Source organism: Phocoena phocoena, chromosome 16, assembly GCF_963924675.1.
Source record: "Phocoena phocoena chromosome 16, mPhoPho1.1, whole genome shotgun sequence".
NCBI classification, from domain to species: Eukaryota; Metazoa; Chordata; class Mammalia; order Artiodactyla; family Phocoenidae; genus Phocoena; species Phocoena phocoena.
The window spans coordinates 25,236,760-25,251,534 of NC_089234.1; the positions used below are offsets into that span (position 1 = coordinate 25,236,760).

Genomic DNA, 14,775 nt, shown 5'->3' on the forward strand with positions numbered 1-14,775 from the left:
TCTACTCCCACCCTTCACTCATCACCTCCCACCACCATCCGCCCCACCCTTCACCTGTCACCTCCCACCACCACCATCTACCCCCATCCGTCACAGACCACCACCAACTACCACCGACTGCTCACCAGTATTTACCACCATTCACTTTCCACCCTCTAGCATTGTGACAAGCCACCATTTACAACCAACATCCAACACCATTCACCGTCACTACCACCACCATGTATTTTACGCAACAAATATTCATCATGTATCTACTGAATACCAAGCCCTGTCCTAGGCACTGAAGATAAGGCATGAAACATACATGGATCCTGTCCTCAAGCAGCCAACAGTCCAGGAAGGGAGATAAGATAGGGACAGAAACTGCAATACAAATGGCAGACAGTAATATGCATCAAAAGGTAGGTCACTTCCCAGGAAGGCCTCCTGGAGGAGGGGAGGAGGAGAAGGCTCTGGAGCTGGACTGACAAGGCTGGGCTGCAGTGAACACTTGACCATGGCGCTGGCACTGGAGACCAGAAAGGTGGGTGAGGCAGCCTCTGCAGCGTCAGCCCCAGGAGCATGCCCATCTCCTCCCTCCTCCCTCCTCCCTCCCCCCTCCCCCCCAGGCTGCCTTCCTGCTTTACACTGCCCATGCCCACAACATCTTGAACACAGGCAGGCCTTTTCGCCCAGGCTTCCTAGGAACTCGGATCTGCTTCAAGAACCCCTAGCCAGGGAGGCACTGTGCTTTCTTCCATAAGCAGGGCTCAGTTCATAAGGCACTTTACAAACATGTGAGGTTGGCATCCAGGAGACAGGGCAGAGAGAGGAAAGAACATGGGATGTGGTGCCAGGTGGCTTGTGTCTGTCACTAACTGGCCATGTGACCTTGGGGAAGTCACTTCCCCTCTCTGGCACAATAAGTGGCCTCCACTCCGTGACTCTAAGCCATGTATCAGCAGCATTGGTAGCATTAATGCACAGCCTTGGCAGCTGGGGGCTCGGGGTGGGGGGGTTCATTCCTTCCCCAAGATCTGTGTCTCATCCATCAGGAAGGGCAGCTCCTGCCCATCCGGTCATCTTGAGAAGAGACACAGAGGATGGGGAAGATGGGGTGGGGACGTAGAAAACCGCAGAATGTGACTGAGGCCATCTGGGATGTTTCAAATTTTGGTCCCTCCAAGGCAAGAATTTAATAATACAGAAAGCCTGGTTAGCCCAGAGGCCTTCCCCACCCTAAAGAGAGGGGAGGGGTTTCCAGGAAGGGGATGAAAGACAGGCAGGGAGGAGAGAAGGAGGGGAGAATCCCAGGAGGTGGGAAGGCCAGACTTTGGTCCAGTATTTGCACTGGTTTGCATCTTTGCTTCCTCCTTCCCAAAGGGCCCCAGACACCAGCATCCACAGTCCAGAGCCAGCCAGATACCCTGAGCATCAGCCTCCTGGCCTCTCTGGAGTTGCTTCCTGCATGCCAGGCCCACGAGTTGAGGGTGGCACAAGGCGGGGCTCACCTTGCTCTCACTAAGGAACCAAGAATGGTGCTCAAGGGCTTTGAAAGCCACCCAGCAGTGAAGGCTGGAATTGCTCAGAGGAGACCCAGACAGTCTGGGAAGGCCACCCGAAGAAGCTGAATGACCCCTGAATAGCACAGAGCAGGGGAGGTCATTCCATGGAAGAGGACAGTTGAGGTGAGAGCAACGTGTGGCACTGGATATAGGTGCCCCATCTAGAAGAGGTACCCACTGGGCTCAGGCCAGTCTCAGAAAGAGCTTGCCTCTTGCTTTCAAAAAATACCATTGGTGAAAGGTAACATCACACACTGTTTAGGGCTGTGTACATACGCAGAAATGAAAGCATAAAAGAAGAAATACCTGCTGGGTGAATGGATAACAAATGTGGTACGTATACAACAGAATACTACTCAGCAGTGAAAAAGGAAAGAACTACTGACAGTAGCAGCAACACGGATGAATTACAAAATCATCACGCCGAGAGAAGCCAGTTTTTTAAAAAAAATGCAGACACAGCCCACAGAGCAACTGCAGGGCTCCCACCCCTTTAAAACCCTTCCTCTCCTTCCACTCTGTCCCACTGGTACCGATTCTATAAAACAGAAACTAAGCTAGAGTGATAATAAGCAGACTGGTGGACCTGGGGATGGTAGGGGCAGGAGGGAATACTTGGGGTGAGAGGTGACAGATGTGTTCACCATCTTGATTGTGGTGATGGCTTCATTGTTATGTGCATATGTCAAAACCTATCCAGTCATACACCTTAAACACCTGTGGTTTAGTGTGTGTCAATTATATTTCAATAAAGCAGTTTTTAAACTTGCTGAGCCCGGCAGCTGATGAGAGCCTCTCCTATGGGGCCCCCGCTGCAGCCTCCGCTCAGAATCCATGGACGAACTGCAGGGCCTCAGCTTCCTTCAAAACACTTCCTCTCCTTCCTGCCTATCCCAGTTGGGATCCCGGAGCCCTGGATAGAGATCCAGGAAACACTGGTTCAGGACAAATATGGTGAAGACACCCAGGGACCAGAGACCCAGGCCCTGGAAGGACCATTCCCCGGGGCCTCCCACCCACAGGGAGGGTACTGCGTGGGCGAGGGCAGCACAGGCCCAGCCTCCCTGGCTGACAGCCGAACAGACAGAGAATGGGAATGGGGGAACCTTGGTCCCTGGGGGTACAGTGTGTACCCAGACAAGTGACCTCAGAAAAAGGCATGCTCACAGGTACCCACATACACCTGTGAGCACGTGAGGGTAACCCAGAACCTAGGAGACAGAGGAGGGAAAGAGACTTATTCCTGCCTTTACCCATTAGACCAGGAATCGCACATTTACACATGTAGTGCGTGCACACATGTACTCATATACACATGGATGCACAAGGCACACACAGAACACACATCTACTACATATGGGCCCTACATCTAATAATAATGCAGCCATTCATCAAGGGCTAACACGTGCCAGGCTTTGAACTGAGAGTTTTACATATACTTACTGGTTTCACCCTCACAGCAAACTGATGAGGTAGGAGGGACAGTATAAGCCCATTTACCTGATGATGAATCAGCCTCAGAGAGATTGAGCGGCTTGCCCAAGGTCACACAGCCAGCAGGATGGGGCTTTCGGAGCCAAACCCAGGCAATCTGACTGCAGGGCCAGGGTCTTAGCTATTCAGCATTAACAGCCAAGAAAGCATGGGTTTGGATACACTTTTTAAATATGGTCATAACTGATAAAACATGAAAAACATGTTCATCCGTGTCCCACACAGGGGGATACCTGGCATTCTATTATGTTGCCTCCACACTACAGGTGTGTATGCCGCCAGACAAGGAACTGCAAACCGTGTTTTCATACGCAGCCCTCATCCATCACTGATAGGATGCAGAATGGTGCAGCCAACGTGGAAAAGGACTTGGCAGCTCCTTATAAGTTAAACACCTACCGTATGACCTAGCAATCACGCTCGTGGGCACTTACCCAAGAGAAATGAAGACATCTGTACGATGACCTGTACGCAAATGGACAGCAACTTTATTCAAAATAACCCAAACTGGAAACAACTCAAATGCCCTCCAACTGACGAATGGATAAATAAAACACGGCACATCCACACGATCACTACTACTCTGCAACAAATGAACAGAACTACGACACAACAAGAAGGAACCTCAAAAGCATGTTAAGTGAAGGAAGCCAGACGCAAAAGGCTACATACAGTCTGACTGCATTTGTGTGACAGTCTGGAAAAGGCAGAAGTGCAGACACAGAAAGACCAGTGGGTATCGGAGTTTGGGGAAGAGGAAAGCAACACAAAGATGTTTTTATGGCGACAGAAATGTTCTATACCGTAATTGTGGTAGTGGTTATACAAATTATACATTTATCAAAACTCACCAAAATATACACTTGAAAAGGGTGAATGTTAGCAGCAACAATGACTAACAAACCAGGACTTGAAAAGGGTGAATGTTAGCAGGAACAATGACTAACAAACCAGGTCTTTACGAAGATGGGAGGAAAGCGGGGCTGGAATCTCTGACCCACAGCCCCCAGCATCCCACCACAGGCAGATCCTAGGATTGGCCCATCTGACGGGAGACCCCAAAGCCTGGTCGGGGCTGCCACTCTCAGCCTTAAGTTCCCTCCACTTCAGTGAAGTGGCTGTGCTGTTCCCTGTCCCCTGTGGGTCTGAAGAGAGCACTCTGGCAGCTGCAAAGCAGCTTCACTGATTCCTGGGCCTGTTAAGTCCTGTGCCGGCCTCTTCCTGCCCACAGAGACCAGTGTGGTCTCTACCCACTGAACCACGCCTCTGCGGGAGCGACGTGACTTGCTGGGCATCTCCTGCCCACGGACCACGGTCACTTGCTGCTCACCAGACCCCCGTTGAATTCCTGACCGTAACCCGCCAGCCCCACCACGTTCCCAGGCCCCAGTGGAGTCCGAGCGCCCCGCATCCAACCTGCCAATTCCACCTCTGAAATAAACATCCCTGGGCCCCGCACCCTCCTGTCCTCCCCACCGCCGTGGCCCTAGCCCAGTCTTCATCACTCCTCTTTGAACAAGGGCCAGGGCCGCCACGTACAGCCACGTAGGCTCTGCCCTACATGCCTCCAGGGGGCGCCATTCTCTTGGGCTACAATAAGAAATACAACCTTCACAGGTATCCAGCGTGGCAGCCCTGACCAGGGTGATCACCCCCTCCCGAACCCCTGCTGTCCCTGCTTCTGCTACCTCCCTCCTCCATCTCAGCTGGTATTATGATCCTGGGTGAGGAAGGAGAGAAAGCAAAATGAGAATTAATCCTGAGCACAGCTCTGATGCCAAGGGCCAGAGGGACAGCTGGGGGCAGGGCTCCCTCCCTATACTTTAACATACACTGTGACCCCTTAAAAGCCCCATTCTATGGATGAATGAGCTGCAATTCAGACTGGTTAACCGACTTGCCTGAGGTCACACAGCAGTTAAGTGGCAGAGCTGGGACCTGAACCCTGATCTTCCAAAGCCACATCCAGGGTCCTTTGCCCTACTCAGAAGCTAACACTAGAGCTCATTTTCCCCAGGAGCCCAAGATGGCGGGCATAGTGGGGAAAGGCTGTGTGGAGGAGGTGCTGGCCCGTCCCAGCCAGGGGCGCAGCCACAGCAAAGGGCCTGTGAGCCGCACAACTGCCCTCCCAGTGGCCAGCGGTCCTGGGTGGAGCCCCACTCGCGCCGTCTGCTCCCAGCAGAGCTCCCAGGGAGGCTCCCCTTAGTGGCAGGTTCACAGGCGTTTCGGGAGCCACCGCGGCAGCACCCCGTCAGGCGAGGCTGCTGCTGACACACTGGAAGCTCCCCCCCCCCACCCCGGCAGCCCATTCCTCCTGAGCATTTATGAGCTGCCAGACACAAGCCTGGCCAGCCCTCCGGGTGACCCTCAGCCAGCTCCGGACCACATTCCTGCCTCTCGGTGGGGTCCCAGGCAGAGATGCCAAGATACAATGTAGCCTCCGGAGTGACCTTCCTAATGCCCCCGTCCACACCCTGCCCCAGAACCAGCCTGGCAGAGCCCCGGGTGCCCAGGCTCTGTTGAGATGACAATAACCAACCTCTGTGTGGCTGGACAGGCAGTGTCTTCATTACACCCCCAATGACACAGGTCCTCAGAAGTGAAGTTACTCACCAAGGTCACCCAGCCAGAGTAAAGAGTCCAGATGTGAACCCAGGCCTGCTGCCTCCAAACCCAACTCTGAGACCCCATTTTTCTCATCTGTAAAATAGGGACCATGGCAGACCTTCCTGGTATTCTTGCAAGAATTAAAGAGATGCTGTATTTAAAACGAATCTAGTAAGTAGCTGCTATAATCATAGTTATTAATAATTCTATTATTAATAATAGTTGCTAATAATTATTGTTGTTGCAATTGACATCAATCTGTACTCTCCTACACCTTTGCTCAAGCTATTTCCCCTGCCCTGCATATCTTCTCTCCCTGCCCCACCCACACCTCTCCAAATCCCACCCATCTTTCAAGGCCCAGCTGGATCCCACTATGTTCAGGAGCCCACTATGTTCTGAGCCTGTGGACCTGAATACCAGTGCTGACACGATCATTTGCATCTCCAATGAGGGAGGCTTACCTCACTTTCTGGACAGTACCAGATAGGGCAAAGAGCACGAGCCCTGGAGGCAGGAGACCGTGGTTTCAAAACCCGGCCATGCCACAGACTTGCTGTGTGACTCTGGGCAAGGTGCTTCACCTCTCTGGACCTTAATTTTTTTCTTTGTAAAACAGGGTCATCATAGCTGCCCTGCCCACCTCTCCAGGCCATTGTGAGAACCCAGTGAGTTCACAGGTGTGAAAGAATGTTTCAGACTTTAACACCTGATTCCAACATAAGGTCTTATTATTTCTTATAAAAGCAACAACCACCACCACAGGAAATGATCTGTTCATTTACGCCCAGTGGGAGGCCAGACACTTCTATTTTAATTTATCCCAAACGCCCTAATCCCAGATTGCCAGGGTGGTCCTGACTTGGGGCTAGTTTACACACAGTCACTGAACAGGGCTCCCTCTGGGGGAAAAGCTTGGGAGATGCGGGAGAGCAGGTGGGGGAGGGCCCTGAGTGAGATGAAAGTAAAACTACACAGATGTGAATTTCTCTGGGTTCCCCCTCAAGGGACCCACCTCCCTCACCTGCCTCTAGCCTCAAGGGCTGGCCCAAGCCCCTTTCTCTGCTGGGAACCATTCCTTCCTCCTTCCCACCTATAAACCTGCCTTTCTCTCACTCTTCCTTCAGACCTTGATTTTAAAGCCCCCTTTCTCCCAGAAGTCTCTCTGATCCCCAGACCAAGTCCAAGGATCCCATATGCCCCTAAGAGAGCATCCATCACCCAAGCAGCCTTTCTCAACTCCGGATCCTCCACAGAATTAAGCCCAAATGCCTTGAAGCACCCACTATATGTAATGCACTGACTTGTCTTCTTCACACCCAGAATGGTTCTGGGCATGTGCCATCCTTGGTAGAGGTCGAGTCACTCAGACCATTTTCTGTGCTCTGTGGTGCAGCTCTCCGGCTAGGAAAGGCTTCAGGGTTATTTGCTTGTCTCCCTGATGGGCTGTGAGCCTCCCGAGGGCAGAGACCATTGTCTTTTTTTTTTTTACTGCTGTTTCCCCAGGGCCTAGCTCAGAGCACACAGTAGGTGCTCAATAAAAGTCATTGACTGAACTGCTACTGTTCAGTTCTTCAATCCACTGATAACTGGCAAGTGTCCAAGGAGCACCTACTTGGTACCTTGCCCTTTCTGGTGTCCTGTGGAGAAATTAGAGAAAGAGGGGACCAAAGGGACAGCTTCCTTCACTGCCCAGCACCAAGATTCCACACTCCATGTCTGACTACAGCCCTGCCTGCTCCAGAACCTTCCAGCACTCCCCACTTGCCTGCAGGAAGAAGGAGAAAAATCGCGAGGGTTTTTTTTCCTATATCAGGCACCTGATTCCTTTCTTGTACAACCTTGTCTCATTCTCCCAAGCCCTGAAAGTTAGGGATCTGTAGGAAGCAGCCTCGAAGATGCCCCAGTGATCCCCACCTCCACCTCCTAGCAGTCCCCTGTAATCCTGTAAGCCCATTTGTAATCTTCTCCCCTTGGGTGTGGAGTGGACCTAGAAACTAGCTTCTAACAGCTGAAGTAATGGGACGGGACTCCCAAGACTGGGTTATAAAAAACCTTTGGCCTGAGCTTCCCTGGTGGTACAATGGTTAAGAATCCTCCTGCCAATGCAGGGGACATGGGTTCGATCCCTGGTCCAGGAAGATCCCACATGCCGCGGAGCAACTAAGCCCGTGTGCCACAACTACTGAGCCTGAGCTCTAGAGCCCGCGAACCACAACTAGTGAGCCCACGTGCCACAACTACTGAAGCCCACGCGCCTAAAGCCCGTGCTTCACAACAAGAGAAGCCACGACAATGAGAAGCCCACACACCGTGACAAAGAGTAGCCCCAGCTCGCCGCAACTAGAGAAAGCCCGTGCGCGGCAATGAAGACCCAACACAGACAAAAATAAATAAAAGTAGTTAATTAATTTAAAAAAAAAACCCTTTGGCCTCTCTCTTGGTTACTTTCTCTTACCTCTCTCAGGTCGCTCCCTCTGGGGAAGCCAGCCATGTAAGGTAGCCCTGTGGAGAGGCCCACGTGGGAGGGACCGGGGACCACCAGTCACCGTGTGAGTGAGCCTGGATGTGGCTCCGCCTCCAGGCAAGCCTTCAGATGAGCCTGCAGCCCCAGCCAACAGCTTGACCGTAACTTCACAAGGGACATTAAGCTGGAGGCACCTAACTAAACCGTGTCAAGATTCCTGACCCACAGAAAATGTGAGATAATTAAATGTTTGTTTGCTTGCTGTTTTAAGCCACTAACTTTTGGGGTATTTTGTTATGCAGCAGTACAGATCACTTAGTTCCGTCTTATAGATAAGGACACAGAGGCTCTGAGAGGTAATAACTTGCCCAGGGTCACACAGTTAGTAAGTGGTGGAGCTGGGCTCTGAACTCAGATCTGTCTGGCTGTGCAGCCATCCTCACTGGGCCACAGCTAGCTGGCCAGCATGCTCGGTCCCCTCTGCCCTACATGAACGCTCCACTCCATCCTGGTCAGTTTCTCCATGACCTCTGCAGCCCCCATGAACATGCCTTTGTCATTAAGGGTTAGGGGCCACGTTAGCACCCAGTCATCTGCCCCAGAGAGCTCGGCTACGCGTACAGCAGGTCCTGCTGGTCCCTGGAAGACCGAATGAATCCACAGTGACGAGGTGGGCAAAGGAGTGGGCAGGAGGGGCACCCTCACGGCCAAGTTAATCTCCACATGGAGCCTCCTGCTCTCATTCACTCCACGGCATCCCAGGCTCTGACGTTTCCAGCAACCAGATGTACATAGAGGTGCGTCTCCCAATATCTTCACTTCAGGGAGGGGACCAGCCCTCCTCCTACTACTCCCCTATCCCACCCCAAGGTTCCAGAAGGGGATTCCAGATGATAACCATTCTGAGTTCGCCTCCTGGTCCCTGTCTTCCCAGCGCCCCCCACCCCCCCAAGTCCCCAAGCCAGGCCTGAGAGAATGAGGGGGAGCATGGCTCAGTCACATAAATCCACACACCACGCAGACCATCACCCTCAGTTCCCCTGACACAAATCCACACTCACTCACGTGCACACGTGTGCATATACACAAGTGGGTGTGCACCTAATGTGGACACAGCACCCAGGGGACGCTCTGTCCCGGGGGCCTGCCAGGGCTGGAGGAGACAGAAGATGCAGTCTTGGCCCTTAAAGGCAGACAGGCACTTGTGTGTACACACTTACGAGCACACACGGGCCTGGAGGGCCCTTCGGGGAAAGCTTCACATCCGTTTACAGAGTGCTTGCTGTGTACCAGGCGGGCTGCCCTTTATGCCAGTTAGCTCACTTACTCTCTCTACAGCCCTTCCAGGTAAACCCTCCCACCCCCAATTTATGAAAGTGGACACTGAGACCCAGACAAATAAAGGCACTGACCCCAAGTCACACAGCCAGTAAGAGCAGAACAGGATTCAAACTCTCACCAAGAACACGCGTCCCACTCCCTCTCCAGCCCTACCTGGCCTGTCACCCAGCTCAGGGCTCACATCTTCCGCCCCATCGGCACCCCCCCAGGCCACCTGCAGCTCCAACTGCGATGTGGTCCAGCAGCCCGGGGCCCGTGCCCCACACTCTTCCCTCTTACTCACTGACCAAGCATCTGCTGGGTGCCACCGGGTGCCAGATACTGGGCTGGATGAAGAGAACACAGATGGATCAACCTGATTCCTCCCTCCCCACTGCCTCTGGAGCCTACAGGCACAAGTAGGGTGTGTGTGTATGTGTGTGTGTGTCACATATGTTCAAGACACACCTGCCAGGCTCTGGGGAGCTCACCTTGGCCTAAAACTCCAGAGCTGCTGCCGGGAGAGAGGAGGCTCCTTCTGTGCTAATCCCAGATCTCCCAAGTCCATGTGCTGGCCTGTCCCCTGCTGCCTGAGTGAGAATTAGGAACCCAAGGAGGGGAAGCAGGGAGTTAGCTGCCGAAGGGATGAGGTCTGGATTCCCTCTGAGCCGCTAACTATGCAACCTCAGTCAGCCATTTCCCCTTCCGAGCCACAGCATCCCCTTCTGTAAAAGGACAGTGGGAACCAATCTCTCAGGTCCCTACACCCCAGCAACTGGGATTTGTGGGTCCAGAGACCTGGGGGTGACATGTATGTCTGGGCGCGTGTGTGTGTCATCCGCATATCAGCCCCTCAGCAATGGCCCATCCCTTGCCCTGAGGCGGGGGGAGGAGCCTTAAAGAAAGTAAAGGAGGAGGGCAGGGAAGAGGAGGGGAGGGTTGGGAAGGAGAGGGGAGGGGGGCTTCCCAGGATCGGGGCTGCCTCGCTCTGTGCTCTCCCCACCCCCATCCTGCCCTAAAGACGGGGAGCAGCTCTGGAAATCTGCCTGATGAAAAAGATCAAGCATGTAACTGCTGAAACCATTTTCCAAATGAGAATTCATCTCTCCTAAGGGTCCCCTGCCAGGCTGGTCCCAGAGGAGCCGGACTCCTCACCACCAGCGTGCGCGCACACACACACACACACACACACACACACACACACACACACACACGACTCGTGCAGAAACACTGACCTCTACAGAATAACAGAGTTTCACTAATGTGAAACACTGTGGCTGCTCACACATGGAAACGCAGACACAAAATATTCAGTCTCTTAAATATGGCACAGATAGTTACACATTACGCGGGTATACACAGAAACATAAACAGCCAGGACACGCCCACAAACACACAACTAGATAAGCCCACACAACCCCTCACCTCTCACTGTAATCGGCAACCCAAAATCTTCAGCTCGAGCCAAATCAGACCCCCAAGGCTCACGTGAAAATACCAGCAGGAGCCATGTAACTATGTCCTCAGGAGTCAGGCTGCTGAGAGCACCCCTAGGAAGGAGTGAACCCCCTGCATCTCCCACTCCCCCCAACTCCCCTCCCAGAAGGGGGTGAAACCAAAGCCACCAGGGCAGCCAGTGGACAGGTGTGGGGACATGTAGGTACGGACATGGGTGAGGACACGTGTGGACACGCATGCAGGGTCCTGGCTAAGGGGCCATGTGGGCACAGGCAAACACCCCCTCGCCACAACTCCCAACTCCCATCGCCTGTTAGTGTTGATGGCAGGCTGAGGCCGGGGCCAGGGCCAGGGCCAGCTTACAGGGGACCCAGGCTGAGGAAGGTGGTCCAGGTAAGTGGTTGGAAGCCAAGGCAGATGGGGCATTTGATTAGCACTCACCCAATGGCCCAACTCCTGGAGTTCTCAGTGCACCCCAGGCTATCCTCCTGTCCCCGTGGGAGAGGAAGGAATAGGACCCTGGCCTCAGAATGCCTCTCCGCTTTAGCTTTCCCCTGTGTTAAGTCCTTATACACATGGTCTCCTGTACTCCTCACAATACTTCTATGAGGATGCTACTATCATTAGCCCCACTGACAGATGAGAAAACCAAGCTCAGGGAGACACTTGCCCTTGCTACCACCCATGTGTATCTACTCCAGAGCATGAGCTCTTGACAGCCACAGGTCATCTCGGGGAGTCTTGGGGTCCTCAATCCCCTCTGAATCCTGCATTCTAAGGCAGCTGGAGGACAGTGTGCTGCGTCCTGAGCCTGTTCTGAGGGCCTCTCTGTCCTTCCCAGGCCACTGGCCTGCCCAGGTCTGACTCCAGTGGAAAATGTCAGTCGGCTCCAGACCCTCTGCCAACAGGCTCCACTGGAGCCAATGAGCCCAAAGAGGTGCCCCCACCCCAGGTCAGCCCAGTCTGAGTCTCAGGCCAAGGCCCAGGCCACTGGCACTGCCTCTGGCCAGCTCCGGATTATGTGTCTTCCAGGGCCTTCCATCTGTCACTTGGCCCTCTGGGCCCAGGACAAAATTCATTGCCTTTTAAGAGACACAATGATTTGCTCTTCCCATGTCTCCTTCCCTGTCTTTTTCTTTTTTAATCAGAAATTACTCTTTCAAAGTCCAGGGCCTGGAAAGGGGAAGTCACCTGGTCACCAGTCCTGGCCACAGCTTCCCATTCACTCCTGCCACCACCCTTCTTCCTTCCCGGCCCTTTCCCGGTTCCCACTGAACCCAGCACGGAGACTGCCCCACCTCCTAATGCCCTGCCTGAGGAGGGGAGGAGGGCACACAGGGGAGTGTGGCAGGGACCCCCCAGCGTCAGCCCACACTGTCCTAGCGCCAGCCAGTTTGCACAGGAACCCCAACTACGGGGGCCCAGCAATGACAAAACAAGTCCCTGGGAAGGCCTTCCCTTCTGGGTCTGGTGCCACATCGGCCATGTTACTCCCAAGACCACAGTACTGGGGCCAGGCAGATGAGCGGACAGGAGCTGGGGCAAGCAGGGGCCACCCAGCACTCCTTCCTTTCACCGCCTCATCTGCCTGCCTGTCGGTCTGTCTGAGCACAGATGTGAACCCCAGGAGTCAGAAGTTCATTGACCTCCTCGGCAGAGCACACGCTTTGAGAACTGAGGTCAGGCAATGTGGTTTGCACCCCTGTGTGCTTAGGCATCAGCCAGCACAGGTACCTACCCACAGACACCTCCAATGCACACTCATGAACACAGACAGACACACACACACACACACACTTACATATGCACGTGTACCCACACATCTCTCCATGGCTCAATCATGGAGCACAGCACTGACCTCCATGGCCCGCATCCCAGAACCCACAAACAGGTCGCCCCAGCTGTCTAACTGTGGTTTGCCTCAGTTCTAGGAGAGGGCAGTATGGACACTGGTACCTCACATCCCCCCTGGATGCCGATCAGCACCCTGGGGAGGTAAGAGGACAAGGAGACTGTGGGGAGACTCAGCTGTCTGACCTCCTGCTGTCTGCCACGGAAGGACCTCTCTTCCTGCTTGTCCCAGCCCCCCTTGCCTTCCCCCCGACCCCAGTACCTGTCACCCAAAGGCACCCCCTCCCACAGCCCCGGAGCCCACCAAGGAGTGAAGAGGCAGGCGGAATGGCCATGCCCTCAGCCCCAGTGCCCTTCGGCCCCAGCCTCCCCAGGTGGTCCCCAGGCTGTGGATGGGTAAACCCTCAGGCATCAGCTAGGGTCTTACCGTGAAAGGTGCTCCGGGTGATCTGTCCCCCCATCGTGGGCAGCGGGTAGCACGGCCACCTCCGTTTGGCTGGCTGGCCTCGTCACCGAGACGCCCTGGCGGCCAGCTCCCCTCCTCCTGCCCACACCCCTCCTCCGTGGCCAGCAGCAGCCGGCATGGCAGGGCTGAGCCTGCCCCTCCCGCATGCAGCCCGCCGCCCGCAAGGCCGGCCACACATGCACACACGCCCCTCTGGCCCCGCTCACGGCTGCCTCCCAGCTCCCACCCACTCCCGGAGCCTCCCCACCTCCCTGCTCTGGTACAGGCAATGGGATCTGTCATGTTTATTTACATAAGGAGGAGGAGACTGGAGGCTTCCTGAAATAGCCCAGCTCCAGAAAGCACTGGAGATGCCCCAGCCAGAGCAGGCAGACACACACACAGACTCACACATGCACATTTCCTATCACACACCTCATCACACACACACACACGCACACAACCTCACCATTCACCCAGGCTACAGTCATTCACATGCCATTATGCACCTACTTACATGCAGACGCTGGGGGAGATGACAGGATGCCATGGTAAGGAAGACAGACCTTGTCTCTGCCCTCAAGGTGCTTACAATCTGGCTCGTACAGCTTAATAACAAAAGAGCTGACATCACTCCTGTCTCCTTCCAGGCTCTACTGCAAGTGCTTTACGAGTATTAACCCCTTTGGTCCTCACAGGCTGAATGATGAGGACAGCATATGGTTATTATCAATAGGTACCATTATTATTACTACCTGAGAAATGAGATGAGAAAACAGACAAAGAGGTTACCTACCTAGAAGGTGGCAGGGCTGGGCTGCAAACCCAGGCAGTCTGGTACTGGAATCTACACTTTTACCTCCACACTAAACCATTCCTTTAATCACAGACGTACAAAACACACACCAATATACACAGACCGCACTACCCGTCTACACTACATCACAGGTATATGCGCAAACACAGACTGATGAGCACTTGAAAGCATTCACCACTGTGCACACAGCCACCTACTGCCCACCAACACACACACCTACACATCCACACCCCACAGTGTACACCCACAGCACACGCTCACTCCCACAGACTCACAAAGCCTCTGGAGAAATCCCGAGGTGCAGAACCTGGCACCTCACACTCGGCGCAGAGGGAGAGGTGCAGAGAGGGCAGAGGGCGGCGGGACGGCAGGCCCCTCTAGCCCTAGGCAAGCATGCTGGGATCCCAAGGCGTCACCAAGAGAGCGGCCGCCACGTACTGAGCGCTCGGCATGCAGCACGCACTGCGTGCACTGTCTGATTTTTATTCCAGGTGGCAGGGGCTTCTGTTATGTCCATTTTACAGAAAAGAAAGTGGAGGTCCTGAGATGCTCAGGTTACCCAGCAGGTCAGAGGCATAGCCAGGACTCAAGCAGACAATCTCCCAGACATCACCCATCAGAGGCTCTCCCAGGAGAACAGGACAGCTCCCTCCTCCCAGGCCCTGGCTCAGCCCCAGCTCCTGTCCCCAGGGCCAGGGATCTAGTTTCCCAAGGAAAGATCTGGGTGGGACAAGATGAATTTGGAGAGATGGGCAAGAACCAGAAAATA

General features: G+C 54.1%; 1 protein-coding gene across 1 annotated transcript in view; it reads right to left on the reverse strand.

Annotated features, from left to right (window-relative positions):
- Positions 1-14,775, reverse strand: part of NEURL1 (neuralized E3 ubiquitin protein ligase 1) — a 77,208-nt gene that overhangs the window by 18,432 nt on the left and 44,001 nt on the right. The gene's annotated exons all lie outside the window — the stretch shown is intronic.